This window comes from Choristoneura fumiferana, chromosome 7 (assembly GCF_025370935.1).
Source record: "Choristoneura fumiferana chromosome 7, NRCan_CFum_1, whole genome shotgun sequence".
Taxonomy (NCBI): domain Eukaryota; kingdom Metazoa; phylum Arthropoda; class Insecta; order Lepidoptera; family Tortricidae; genus Choristoneura; species Choristoneura fumiferana.
The window spans coordinates 4468487-4484299 of record NC_133478.1 but is presented as its reverse complement, the minus strand read 5'-3'; the positions used below and the strand labels follow the sequence as shown (position 1 = coordinate 4484299).

The window sequence follows — 15813 nt, the reverse complement described above, 5'->3', positions numbered from 1 at the left end:
AGATTTAGTATATATAACATAGATGTACTATATATCATTTATTGAATCAGGCGTTACTTTGCGGAGGTCCATATCAATGAATTAAAAGAATCTCTTTGCTCACCCGCGACCTTATGATAACTTACAGTGACAGTGACAAATTAAAATAGTTGTTGTGGTTTGTTAGTCTAACCTCTGGTAGCATGGTGTACGGTTGTGTTGCTCTGAAGATGAGCTCTGGTTGAGTTCGAAACGCGTCAGTGTAGTGTGGTGGTGGTGATAGATGATTTTGTGTGATTTGTGTGTGTTCTTACAGTGTGGAGGTGGAATAACTGCATGAACACGCATATTTAGCATAAACTTAGCTATCATAAGGTCGCGGGTGAGCAAATAAATTATTTTAGTTAATTTACTATATTGTCATATTTGTATCATCTTAGGTATCATCATCATCCCAGCCTATATACGTCCCACTGCTGGGGACAGGCCTCCTCTCAGAATAGAGGGCTTGGGCCATAGTTCCCACGCGGGCCCATTGCGGATTGGGAACTTCACACGCACCATTGAATTGCTTCGTAGAATTGTGCAGGTTTCCTCACGATGTTTTCCTTCACCGTAACAATATGTCTCGCACCGTCTAGGCGTCCAGTCACGACAGCCTTCAGCATAAGCCTTGACCTTTTACGTGAACAAAAACAGCGCTTTGCAGTAATACGCTTTAATTAAGCGCTTTTATGTCGGATGTAGAATCGCTAAGCCAATTTGCCTTTTGTGACGATTCGTTTTTCCGTATGGCTCAAGTTAAAGAAAACGGTGTAATATTTATGGACAACTTATATGACTATGTTTCAAATACATATTTAAGGGGGTTTTTCTTCATTAGAAACTAGCTATTGCCCCTGAATTCGTCTATGGAGAATTCGTTTAACGCTATCCAATAATTGTTCAGAATTGTAACCTAAAATTTTCCATAATCATTAAAAATTTCAAAAATAAAATAGATACGGTTTCGGTTGGAAAAAAATATGACAAACAATTATTCTGACAAACATTACAGTATGACTTGCGAAAATTATACGAACTTTGGCGCGCCCAACAGACAGACATACGGACAGATAGACAGACAGAGTTACTTCCGCATCTTCTATACTAAGCGTCTTATTTTATGCGGCGTTCGCCGTCAGTTAGATAATTTTTCACGGAAGGTTTATACATACATAATTCAATAATTATGGCCCCAATGGGCCGAAAGGTTCTCGAGCGGAGACCGCGGATCGGCAAGCGCAGCGTAGGACGTCCATCAACGAGATAAAAAAAATCAAATTTGAAATTTCAAATAATTTATTCAGTACATAGGCTGCAATGGGCACTTTTACACGTCATTTTTAAACTACCAGCGCTTTCGGAAAGACCATGATGCCAAGAAGAATGCGCCGCATAAAATAATTACAAATAAAATACTTAAAAACTACCTACAGTATACAATTAAAGAAAAAAATACAAAATAATAATAATAATAATACAGGGATGTATGGGGTTCCTTAGTTACAAAACTAAACACTAACTATATCTAGATAGACGGATATCTATAGACGGTTAACCTGGTTAAAGTCGCGGCATCACGGTGGAAGCATGCCGCTTCCAACCGAGGCAACTGGAGGTCTATGGAAACAGCCTTTATGTCCAGCAGTGGACGTCCTACGGCTGATATGATGATGATGATGATGATGAGTTATATGAAACACATAATAACGACGTGTCTCGCCTCCACGCAGATGTTTTTTGGGAAATGGAGCTGAAAAATGTTAAGTGCCTTTGATTAGAGACCTTTTTTTTCGAAAATTATACCCGAGCAGAGCCAGAGCGGGTCGCTATTTTCTAATGCTAATAAGGAAGGATAGGGAGAGTGCTAGTATCTTTAAGCTTGTACCACACATCAAATGCCAAACGATAAGTTGCAACGCGTTCCGAACTTTTTAATTGCACTCGTTTTTAACTGTAGCGGATCTAATCCGAGTGGTCGAACAAAATAATCCTTAATAATTAATTGGCTTAACATGTTTGGGCAGATAACAAGTTCAACCAGAAGTGTCTTTAATCGATTTATAAAAACACTTCTGACAAACGTGTCCTAATTTTTTTTGTACTGAAACTACTTAATTTATTATTGCAGACAAGAAAGTATAACTTTTCGATGGGACTAAATTTTCTTAGGATTGATGTACATTTCTTTGAATTTAAGCCTATCAACCTTAAATCACTTATAGTATACGTTCATAACATTTAAAAAAAATGGATTTTAGTATAATATTACACGCATCCGTCGCAGTTAGTATTATGGTGTCACATTGTTTTCAATAGAAGCAGAACAGAAGGCTTTACAGATTTCTGAGATCAGAAATCTTTCAGTGATCAGATTGACTTAAAATTTGGCATACTTCTGCATTGTAGGAATTATTTGAGGAGTACCGACCTCGTTAACAGCCAACCTTTCGAACATAGCCATTCTATTATATTGTGCCCTCAACCTCAAATACTCAGTTTAAAATGAACGGAAATATAAAATAGAATCATCATTGCCTATATACGACCCACTGCTGGCAAAGGCAGTCTCAGAACAAGAGGGCTTGCATACTTTTCCACGCGGGCCCAGGCGATTGGAACTTCACACACACCATGAATTCTTCGCAGATTTCTGCAGGTTTCTCACGATGTTTTCCTTCACCGCAAAGCTCGTGGTAAATTTCAAATGTAATTCCGCACATGAATTTCGAAAAACTCAGAGGTGCGAGCCGGGGTTTGAACCCGCCTCTGCTTGAGAGGCGATAGGTCAAACCACTAGGCCACCACGGCTTAAAATAGAATAGTTCATTGAAATAACGACTTTATTGTCTAGAGCAGAAAGTGCACTTTCAAATAAATACACGTTCGCAGATAATACTTTTCCATGCTGCTTGTCTACGACGCATTCAATTTTGAAAAACATTTTCTGCCAACAAAGTTTTATTTAAAATGAACTCTCTGTTGTTAATAATAAAGTATCTGTTGTATATAATAATCTTATATTTCATTTCATTTTAAACTGAGGATTATGCACTTGAGGACAAAATAGAATACAATGGCTTGGAAAGGTTGGCTGTTAACGAGATCGGGACAGCTCAAATAATTCCTACTATAAGGAGCTGTTTCAATATCCATTGATTAGTGTTGACTGACGGTTTAAATGTGATGCCGTCTCTATTTGTTTTGTTCGAAAAGTTGCCCCTAAGTCTGTTGACAATACGTTAGGTAATCTTGTAGTGACATCCTGGTGGTCCCGTCAAGATCTTCTCGTTCGTTATCAGTTTCAAAAGATTCAGTTAAGTAATTACAAGACCTCATGATCAAAGCTAGCTTTCTTGCTATAAAAACATTTTTTCATATACTATAAGAGGTACCTACCGTTAGAAGAAAAGCTTATAATGTATGAAAAATGTTTTTATAAATACGAAATAATCAAATGATTACCCATCTTGACTCAGACGTTCCAGAACCAAATCCAAGATTCTGATTCCACACCTAGCCTAATTGCACGTGCTTTTAGTGATCAAATTAATTGAAAGTTGTACGGATATGTCATTTGATTGATTGATTACAGTAAGTAAAAAAACAGTTTTTTACATAAACTTATTTAATGTATGAAAAAGGCCTCCTCTCAGAATGAGAGGGCTCCGTAGTTCCCACACGGGCCCAGTGCGGATAGGGAATTACACACACACCGGGCAGATTTCCTTTTTACATGCCCGACACGATTTTCTATAGAAATGACTGACATCTGACATGAAGCGGATCCGACACCCGAGAAGTGGGAACAGCTCTAAGCCACCATGCATGTTAATGGATTAAATAATGTTCTGTATTTATTTTGATAACTGTTCATAATTAGATCTAACCTTTGACTTTGAATCTTGAACTCCTCCGCACCACTTCCAGGCTCAGAACAAAACAATGATAATAATTTCTGATTTTTTCAATAATTCTTCCAATAGGTACTCAAGATATTTTAAGTATCCAACTCTAATTTCATCTTTCAACGAAAGCTAGTTATACCAAAGTAGTTTTACTAAGAAAATAAAAAAAAATCATCGAAAGATGTTATTCATTTTAGTTGATACAATAAAAAACGTTATTTATTAATCAAAGAAAAATAGTTTTCCTATTCTAGTTTTAATTAGAATGTCACCAGCATAGCGGTTTCTACTTGGTAAATAGCTTAGATTATAAACGTGTACAAGTTGCAAATATAGTACAGCGTATCAACCGTAGTTAAAAAACTTAATTTGGTCATGCTAACCCTTAACTACCTACGTCCTGTTTCAGAAACACAGCCACCTATGAGCGGTCTAGGAGACCACTAGTTGTAGATAAAGGATATGCAATAACTATAAAAATGTAGTTTAAATATAAAAAAGTAATAAATACCTACACTTTTAAAAGTCTACACTATTTATTAGCACTTAACATTACAAAATAAATCAATAGATTTTTTTATAAGCTTAATTAATACATTTTAGTAGCACTACTTACTTGTTACTATACAAAATATTATTTTTTTATTCCTTCGCCATATTTTTTTTCGCAGACGCCATATTGAAATATTATATACCCTATGTCACTCCGCCAGTTATGACGAATCCAATGATACCTCATTATGTTAAAATCCATCCAGCCGTTTAGGCTGCAGCGAGGACCAAAGAAATGGACATACATACATACTTACATACAAATATACATACGCTCGAAAAACATAACCCTCCTTCGGACAGTCGGGTATATGTATTTAAGTATCTACATCTATATAATAACGTTACGCCCTCTTGTTCTCAGAGGAGGCCTGTGCCCAGCAGTGGGACGTATATAGGCTGGGATGAAATAACGTAATGTATGATAGGTACCTAGAATACTTAATGAGGTGAAAACTTTAATGTACTGTACAACTTCTTAAATTACATGTAAAAATAAAAATAGTTCGTTGAATAAAATTTGTACAAAAACTAATGTTAACGAGTAAAATGAATTAAATTAATATAACAAATATACTTATGAGTGATTAAAGTGCATGATCTGAAAAGTTTGGAGGTAGTGTGCCTTCGGAGCACTCCTTGCATCATGTATTTAGTTTTAAGGATTTAGATACATAAGATAGGAACAGTGTTAGAGAGCTAATTTTTTCTGCCAACAAACTGTCATGCAGTTTGACAGATAACTTATTTAAAAAAAGTGTATTCTGTTTATTTGAGAAAATAAATACAAAAAGCTAATATATTCTACAAAGAATGTATTTAATTAAGTTAGGCTCAGTTGGATTATGATGACAAAGCGAATATAAGCAATTTCTTTCAAAGGGCCGGTTTTTAATACCTTTATTATTACCTCCAGCTCCTTTAAAGCCATTGAGGGATTAAAATAAATACGTAGGTATCATTCTTTCCTCAAAGCTTCCTTTGTTACCTTTATATCTAGTGAAAGTGTATTGCAATTATTTTTATTTTCAAGGTGAAACCTCAAGAGCAATTTCATTTTAGCTCGCTGTACATACTTTTTATGGTCGGTACGGTCCTGCTTATACCTTGATTAACTTACATAACCAGTGTGGTAAATTCGTGGCAATCTGGTATCGTAGTGAACGGTTGTGTTGCTTTGATGATGAATTCTGGTTGAGTTCGAAACATCTCTCGGCGTAGTGTAATGGTGGTAATAGTTGGAGTTATGTGATGTGTGCGTGTTCTTAGAGCCTGAAGGCGGAAAAGCTGCATGATTATACATTTGTTGCAAGACGTAGCAAAGAAAAGGGTTTTCTCTTCAAAGTTGTACCCCTAACTTTTTTCTGGGATTTTGAAATTTTTATGTTACATCTACTCAGAATCACGAGTACTATCGATTTTAATAGGTGAAAAAAGTGTTCCAAAATTTTCTATTCCATTCCGTTACCTTTCCCATATACACTTATATGAGGAGTAACGGAACGGAAGTACAAAAATATATATGCCAATTTTGGGACACTTTTTTCACGTATTAAAATCGATAGATCTTACCTCGTTGAGTTTCTTGCCGGATTCTTCTCAGCAGAGGTTTTTCCGAACGTAGATTTTTTTTTGACATTCATAAGTGCTTGAGCCTAAATTGAATAAAGATATTTTGACTTTGACTTTGATATACTCGTGATTCTGAGTAGATGTAACATAAAAATTTCAAAATCCCAGAAAAAAGTTAAGGGTACAACTTTTAAGAGAAAGGCCCAGCTATCGTTAAGTCACGGGTGAGCAAAGTAATTATTTATAGTTCATTACCATCTTACAAAAGAGCACTGGAAAGGGTCAAAAATTTCCTATTCAAATAGCTTTCTGTAATTTAATTGATCACTTTTACTGTCAATTTAGATTCTGGAAAATAAGGCACGAGTATGGCGACGAGCGAAGCGAGGAAGAGTATTAGGTACAACGCGCGAGGCGAGCGAGCGAAGCGAGCGCGTCGCGGCGGCAGCCGGCGAGCGCCAGGACCTAATTAATTTAGGAAATAATTTTACCTCTACCATTGCTGGTTATAGTAACTAACATGATGTAAGATGATTATACCGGGTGGAAAAAACTACAGGTGCAAAAAATTAAACCACAGCTTTCGCTCTTCATCCTGTGCTAATTTAGTTCTACAACTTTTGATAATAACTTGTATATCGACGGGTGAAAGGCTATTTGTATTAAGCGACATTTTTCGAATTTTACAGGAGAAGCAATCAAAGTTGAAAATTTCAGAAAAAAAAATCATAAAAATAAAACAAATGGTTATATTTATAGAATAGTGCCAGCACTGGATTTCATTTTGCATGCTTCAAAATCAGTTTAGGTGTTATAAAAAAAAACCTATTATTTCCTAAAATAAACGTCGCTTCATACAAAGTAGCCACTTTTTAGAGTCAGGATAATTGTTTTAACGAACACCAGGTTCCGCTTGCAGAAGCAGGTAAAATGGTTGAAGTGTATCGATGGTTATCTTTCAGAGTAAAGCTAAATGAATCAAGCGTCATGTCAGAAGCCAAACGGTGCAAAGCAAATTAGTTTATATGCCTTATTTGTAAAAAAATAGGGGAAGTTCATATTGATTGAAGACACATGCTTACTAATAACGGGATTGTTTGAAATCACAGATTTTTCACGAATTATTTAGATGTAGGCGGTTGATACTCCAGTATTTAGAGATATGAATCAAGTCTACAAGTAAAAAAATAAAAAAAGTAAAATTATAAATCAAAAATGTTTTTACTTTTCGCAAAAGTAAACAACTTCAGCTTTAATTTTGGTTTGGTTTAGGAACTAAGTATGTAAATTATTAATTATTTTACCAAACTGGCACCTGTAACAATAATAATTATAACTAATCAAATCACACTTAACTTCCGTAATTTAAAACTTTACTAACAAAGTACTTATCTTGTTTTTCAAAAGCTTAATTATAATAATTGTTATTACAAGTAAATCTGGCCAACTTTGAATATAAGGGCATATAAGAAAAAAAATAGAATTTAACTAGCCAAGCTTTCCTACGGTTATACTTTAAATTGGCAACATTTTTAGTCGATTAAATAGTAGTAGTAGTATGTATCTATGTTTAGGCAGAATATAATTATTATAATCAAAGTTAGGGGTGCCATGCCACTTGATTAACTATCTATCGAATGTCATTTCATTGAAATCTATTCATAGAATATTTAATACTAATTCTTTCTCTTGGAGTTATTTCACTTCATCGACTATTCATTACTTATTAAAACAATTATTAGAACAGCAGTACAAGAAATATTATTTGCTTAAAAATATATTTGATCAATTATTCATGACACAGAAAAACAAAACATCGCTGTTTATATCTTATAAAACACCAGAAAATAGGTTAGATTAGAACTATCACTTCAAATAAATCGCCACCAGAAAAGTAGGTTAGGTTAGAACTGTGACCAAAAAATAAACCAGTACCAGAAAAATAGGTTAGGTTGAGTTAGAACCCAGACCCCAACAAAAATAAATCGCTTTCAGAAAAGTATGTTAAGCTAGGTTAGAACTGCGACCCCAACAAAAACAAATCGCTACCAAAAAGTAGGTTAGATTAGGCTAGAACTGCGACCCCAACAAAAATAAATTGATACCAGGAAAGTAGGTTAGGTTAGAACTGCGACCCCAATAAAAATAAGTCGCTACCAGAAAAGTTGGTTAGGTTACGTTAGAACTGCGATCCCACAAAAATAAATAAAATTAATTCAAAAAAGTATGAAATAATAAAATATGAAATGAAGTTCTGCCAAATAAACTAGAAATTAAAAATAATTAATTTAAAATACTCATTTTAATCATTCGAGGTAATGAATATTCGATAAAATGAAAAAATAGGAAACATTGACTCTTAACTGATATTCGATTAAAAGTTTCTCGACATTTCAAAGGCAAACTCAAAGTTAACTAGATTGACTGCAAGTATTATGGTGTAAATATAAAAAAAAACTTGAAGAACCTGTCATCTTTGTGTTAAGTTTATATGAACAAAAATACAAGCCAACCATTTCTTTTCGGCTTTTTATTAAAAGCATATCAGTCACGCCGACGAAGGAGTAAAAAACAAAAATAATTTTTTTTTCGTTGCCTCCCATAGACGTAAAGAAGGGGTGTTTTTTTTTCTATAGTGTGGGTATCGTTGGATTGGTCTTTTAAAACCATTGGGGTTGCCTTAACAATTTTTCGATACACTTATCTTTTTGCAAAATATTCAACAAATTGCGAATTTTCATTAAAGTCGAGCGTCCCCTCCTCTAAAATCTAAACTGTTGAGTGAAAATTTTGGAAAAATTCAGTTTGGTAGTAAGTACATCAAATTTACAAGGAAAATTATAACGGCTAAGATTGCTAGAGACTTAGTAGTAGTTTAAGAGTAAATAGCATTTTTGTTATCAACGTGATCTAAGTACACATAAGTTTTAAATATTCTTGATGAAAAACCTCTCGGTATAACTATCTCGTTCTCGGTATCGCACATTTTCTTTAGGTCATTTTATTTAACCTTAGTTATAGAGAGAGATGTTTTATACTTTGCATTATTAAGCAATTTCGGTTTAGAAATAATAGGGATAAATTCTTCTACAGTATTTCCTGTCATTGTGTATTTAACCGTCATGACATGAAGTTAGGGTAAGTGAAGTTAAGTTTAATGCTTTAACCTACACAACGTATTTTTATCCATATTGATTTGTATAAGTTTAAATAACTTTAGTAAAATATTTCAACGCTTGCAATGACTAGCCAGGATAAAAAAAATCGGATATAAAATGCTGAACCAACATCGTTTTCTAAATTTGACATCGTTTAAAAATGGTTCAAGCGATATGTGGTATAAAAATTAGGTGAGAACAAAATGGTTCAAGTGACATTGAAACGGAACAAGAGACACCTTGTACCGCTTCGTTCACAAATATATGAATAAATAAATAAATAAACATAAAATTAAATAACTACTGCAAAGTTCACAATGTATTAAATAAGCCTCTGCTGTTTACCATGTCTGGTCTCTATTATTCGGTTAATCAAATGAAAATATAATAAAAAAATGAAATATAATATACTTGATGATAAAACAATAAAGCTCTTCGATGTTCACAGCTCCATACATTATTCAAACTTAGAACTAACCTTCGCTTCCATTCATCTTACGGTGTTAATATGACTATCTCATTACAACCTTTATGAACTTTATTTCCTTCGCGTTCTAACACTTTCATTAATAAAAATCGGTAGTTCTCCTATTAGGCGCTGCCTCCCTAGTGATTCATATTGTAAAATTTACCTTAAATGCATGGGATTTGGCCATAATCACAAACAAATTAAAAGCGGATAGAGAAGAAGGTATCGTGCGTCTCATGGTCTAACTCTTTTACATATTGTTTAGAATCAACTTTTACGTTTCATTCTTCATTCATTATTCAGAGTCGTTCACCTGTCTCGCTCTTACTCTTACAAACTCTATTTCTTTCGCACTCTGGCGACTCCATTCAAGCTGCAATATTCTTCTTTTATCGTTCGGAACTGACAGCCATATGTCTGTCTCGTTCTGACCTTCGCGAGCTCTATTTCTATCACACTCGAATGACTTAGTAAAACCGCGTAGTACTCCTGTTAGGTGATGCGTTCCTGGTGATTTATACTGTGAAAGATCCGGCTGGAAGCGCGAACATGGAGGCATATAGGGCCCGGGAAAGTTGTAGTTCAAGTACTTGTATACTCCTTATGACTCCTGTTATCCTGGTAGTTAGTGAGGTAGGAAATCCAGCTAGGTGCTTAGCTCGAGGAGAGCGTTAAGCATAAGGAGATTGAGTTATATATGTGACGTCGTGAAATGTAGGAATATATGTAAACGCCGGGATCGCGAGAGAAACCGTTGACTTTGTAATAATTCTTGTGGCAGGGGGCGTCGCTGTCGCATAGTATTACGCTATTGTATAAAGACTGGCTGTATGTAGAAGTGTAGGAATTAACTGTAATCCTTTAGACGGTTCTGTGTCTCTGGTAGTTCAAGACATAGTTACATACGCAAGGGTTCGTAGTGTACGAAACATATGAACCGTGGATACCGTTTAAATAGCCCATGTGATAGGAGGCGCGGATAAACCCAGAAACCCTCAGGCCGCGGGTAACCCATTACGCGAATCGCCGCAGTATCAGTAATAGACTGAGCATTGGGAGATAGAGAAGTTGGTACTGATACCGCTGTCTTGTAAACACGCTTTATGGCTAAAAGTGGGGCTGTCTGACTAAACTTCGTAGACTCATGAATCGCGCTTCACGAGCCGTCACTATCTTTGTAGCAATACGTATAGTAGGAGATGGGGATGTGTACGTAGGCACCGTTATAGCTAGAGTGTCCTATAAAGCAGTAAGTCGAGGTGTATGTGTAGGTGTCGCTCCCGGATAAGACTCCTTAGGCGTTTCTGTCTCCCTAGTAGGATAAAGCGCAGTTAGATGAGCAAGGGCTCGTATTGTATGAGGCACAGGAACGGCAGCTAACGATTAAATAGTTAATATCGTAGGAAATACAGTTGCGGTGGTAAAGGCGATAGTTGCATTTAATATATAAAGCGCCGCTGTCTCTGTAGGGGTAGGAGATACAGTTGACGTTTGGGCAGCTCGAAATGGAGTGCCTTGAACGTCGTAACCGCTGTAGTGGGACATACAATAGGAAACGGAGGTAAATGTTTAGGCGGCCTAGTAGATGGAAACGCATCGCGTGGGCCACTGGAGACACAGTAGTTGGACTTGAGGCAGGAGGCGTATATGTAAGTGTAGGCGCCGCGGTCGCATAGTATTACGCTATAGTATAAAGACTAGCTGTATGAAGAAGTGTAGAAATTAACTGTAACCCTTTAGGCGGTTCTGTCTCCCTGGTAGTCGAAGACACAGTTAGAGACACAGAAGCTTGAATTGTAGGAAACCCTTGGGCCACAGCTAGCTTGTAAATAGCTCGTGTGACAGGAAAAGCCATTACGGCCGTAGAATCCTTAGGTTTACGAAACACGGGAGGCATCGTTGTCTCTGGAGTAATAGGAAATATAACTGAAGTTCAAGTAGCTCGAAACTAGATGCTTAGAACGCCACGGCCTGTGTAATAGTCCGTACGCTAGGAGATGGCGGAGGAGGCTTAAGCGTTTCTGGCTCTCGGAACACATAGTATGAGACGTCGATATAGTAGGGAACGTATATGTGCGCGTAGACACCGCTGCCTCGTAACAATTCGCAATAGTATTAAGTCTAGCTGTGTGCCAAAGTGTAGGAATTGCTTGTAACCCCTTAAACGCTTCTGTCTCCCTGGTAGTTGAAAGCGCGGTTGTAGGCGCAAGGGCGCGAAGTGTAGAAAACCCTCGGGTCGCTACTGTCCCAGTAATAGCTTGTATGATAGGAAATGCAGTTGTTCCAGTAAAAGCTCGAAGTTTACGAAACGCATGAGACACCGTTGTCTATGAAAGAATAGGAAGTGTAGCTGTTGGTTAAGTAGCTCGAAACGCGATACTCGAAACGCCGCTGTCTCTGCAGTAGGACGAGTGCTAGGAAATGAAGGAATTTACTTAAGCTCTCCGGACGCCGGAAACGCATAGCACGAAACGCCGTTGGCGCTGCAGTAGTATGTGTAACAGGAAGTGTAGGTATACGCGCGGGAGGCGCTGCCGCACGGAATCGCGCAATAGTAGGAGTCTTAGCTGTGTACGTAAACACCGGTATTACATAAAACCTCTTAAGCGGCTCTGTCTCCTTAGTAACCTAAAACACAGGTGTAGGCGCAGTCGTATGAATTGTAGGAAAACTTTGAACAGCTACTGTAGTTGTAGACGCTTGGATGTTAGGAAGCGCAGTTGTAACCGTAGGAGCATAAAGCGCGCGAGATGCGCGAGACTTAGCTGAAGCGATATGCGGAAGGGCCCGAAATGCACGGAAACGAGGGAACGCAGGCGGCCGGAGGCGCAGCAATATTAAGAAAACCTCTTAACGGCGCTGGCGCCTTAGTAGCTGGGGAAACAGGAAGTGCTTATAGAGCAGGAAATGTAGGAGTGTTAGCAGTATTAGCAGGTGGGGTAGATGTAGTTATAGCAGGAATACACGCTGTCGCACAAAAAAACTATAAAAAGGGCTGCGGCTCGTAGGAACGGATAGTCAACTTTGGGTTCTTTCAAGTGCAGGTCGTTACGCTGCTGGGTAATTGATCTACATAGTAACTACGCGATTTTATTTGTATATAAGCTGGCGGGCTGGCAGTGTTAGGCCGATGTCGCTGGGGTTACCCACGCGTTTTGTTTCGGTCTTTTCGCTGTTAGTTCTCCAGGCTTCATTTTTGTGTTGTGAATAGCTGGCGGGATGGTAGCGGAGCCGATGTCGCTAGGGGAGTACCCATGCGTTTTGTTTCGGTTCCTTTGCTATTAGCCCTCCAGTTTTCCTTATTCTGTGGGATCGGACCGCTTTATATTCGCTTGAAAGTAGGGACTGTACGGGACGAGGTTCCCGGCCTCTAAACCTGATACCTAACGGTGATATACGAAAGTTTAGAGGTATAACGTCCTTCGGGACGGGACGGAATTGAGGAGAACGATTCCGCGTCTGACTATAGTCGCCAACTCTGGCGGTCAGGCTATCTTCTCCCCGGCGCGTACCCGGGCACCGTGTATCCGCAGTGTCGGTGCACGTGAGTTCGGTGGTGCTGGACCCCCCTTTATATATGTATATATTCGCACAATTATCTCTCCGCCCTACTCCACTCGCATCCCTGACTTCGGTCGCGGGTGGGGTTATTACACATGGCGTAGGATTAGGAATAGGTACACTAGAGGATGCCACCTCGATCCCTTAGTTAGTTAGCTAGCAGTTTTCCCTGTCATTCCGGAAAACTTTGAACATTACACACCACGCAATTAAAAATAAATGTGAGGTGCTCGCCATCTCTAGTTTTGGGACGTAAGTATTACATTTTAGCCTAGGGCCTAGGTAGATCGATACAAGGTTAGGTTTGTTAGGGCATCTAGGTACGTTGAATAGGTTTGTGGTAGGGAAGGTATTTACTAGGCGGTATTTCATAGGTTTATAGGGCGTAAAACCAAACTTCATGAGTTTGGTAGGTTTTACCACTTTTATTGTACTAGGAGACCAGAACTAGGCAAGGTCCGTTAGGTTTTGATCGTACATCGTCTAGGTTAACACGCGTTCGGTTTATAGGGCGTTGTAGGGAACTAACGGTTATCATTAGAAATTCGCCGGTGAATGTATGATGCTGCTGCTGGGGACTCGCTTGGGGATCGTTGTCTGACTGAACTGGCCATTCGGTCGGATAGTGATTCCTAGGGAGAGTACCGCACGGTGCGCGATATTGCCTAATCTTAAGATTAGAATTAAGTCTAGATTTAAGGAGCGCTTAGGGACATCTAATACGAAAATAGAAAATTAATGAAAAAATAATCTATTAAAGTTTCTATGTCTGATGTTGACACAATTATGGGATACCTACTGATAATTCCATTCAAAGAAAATTCTCGACATTTATGTGTTATATTTGGTCAAAGCTAGGCATGTAGCAAAGTTCTATTCTTGACAGGGGAACGCTATTCATGTACTGAGAGCCAGACTGAATTAATCATAAATGTATAAACTATCTGCTATCGACAGATTCTTACAAAACAATAATATAATTAATTGCAGTATTCTTAAAGTGAGTAACTCATATTGTGTTTAACTGTACAGACGGGAAGACCATTACCTCCATCCAATAGATATTAAGTTGGCTGGTATTCTATAGGTAGTGAATGAATACTACTTACCTGCAAATCTAACAATCTGCCTTTACTTGGTAAGATAAGAATACCCGATTTATTATCTACTAACCCGGTCTATAAACGGTGGGAGGTAAGGGGGGGTTATACATATAAATATATATATATTAACCCTTTCTACATTAACCTCAAGCTTATAATTAATCGTTGAAAGTGATGATGTAGATTATTTCTAAATAAATCCTATAATTCTTCATGAGTATTCAATCAATACAAATACAAGCTAAAGTAAGAATAAACCTAACACATAGTGCATTAATACATTATAGGAAAGGAAAATATATTTCATCTACAAACAACTGGCAAGCATTATTGCTGGTGATTATATACTTTACCTAGGTACAACATTTTAGCTTGCATCTGAGTCTAGAATCCCACCGCTGTGGAACTAACATAGCTAAAAATTAGAATTGATAGGCGGATGAGAATTGTTGTATACTATTAACTAATTAACCACTTCATAACCACGCAATTACCAAAATTATCAACTCTCAAGTCTTGAGCAGTAGGCTCCTCTCTCTCAGGGTGATCATATAAGGCGATAGGTAGTGTTATTAAATTAAATACTGAACCACCAATCTTCACTTTTCACTAAAAGTACCGTATGGGTTACCTAGGACGGACACAACGAAGGGTCAATCATTTTATTTAGGCACTAGACAACCACTAGACGATCACATGGCCAATTCACATCATCGCGCTATCATATAGTAGGTTTCAGACATCTCAGTAGGACTCATAAGCTCTAGTTATATAGGTAGGCTGTATATAGGTAGGTCATAGCTTGAGCTTAGGAGCTTTTGATTTAATTACCAGTTAGCTTCAGGAGGTTGAACTTTAGGTAGGTTTAGCTTTTGAGCTTAGTAGAGTTTAGATTACTCTTGAGGGAGGGAAAAAGTATTTATTGGGGGGGTTAGTTACAGGTGCCGCCGTGATCAGTTGAATTACTTAGCAGTAGGTTTACTTTTAGTTTTATTGTAGGTTACTATTAGGTGTATTGTTAAAATCTGGTAATCATTATTTTGACTTTTTAAGAACTTATTTCTAGAATTTATTAAGTTATTCAATCTCTTATAGGTAGACAGATATTCAGGCAGGTTTTCTAGATAGGCAGGGAATGCCCAGCTAAAAACAACCGTTAGGGCACAGTGTTGCCGTGGAATGGAAGTGAGAGTAAAGATTTGGTTTTATTTGTAGTTTTATCGTTCGAAATTATAATTTATAGGGCAGGTATATTAATATTGATAAGGGAAATAACATAATACACAATCGTAAAGTAGATTTTTACTTGAATTTTACATAATTGCTTAGAACTAAACCCTTTCACACACTACGGTTTTTGTCCACTAACTAAGTTCCGTCACAGTGTTTTCCAATTTTATATGCTTAATGAATAAGTTCCGTCACTGTGTTTTCCAATTCTATCCACTTAAATCACTGCATGTCCGGTG

At 37.4% G+C, this 15813-nt stretch overlaps 1 protein-coding gene across 1 annotated transcript in view; it reads left to right on the top strand.

Moving 5' to 3' along the window:
• Positions 1-255: 255 nt before the first annotated feature.
• LOC141429542 (parapinopsin-like) overlaps positions 256-15813 on the top strand; it is a gene marked incomplete in the record, with an annotated part of 194628 nt that continues 179070 nt past the window's right edge. Inside the window, 1 exon segment of the mRNA XM_074089888.1 lies at positions 256-361.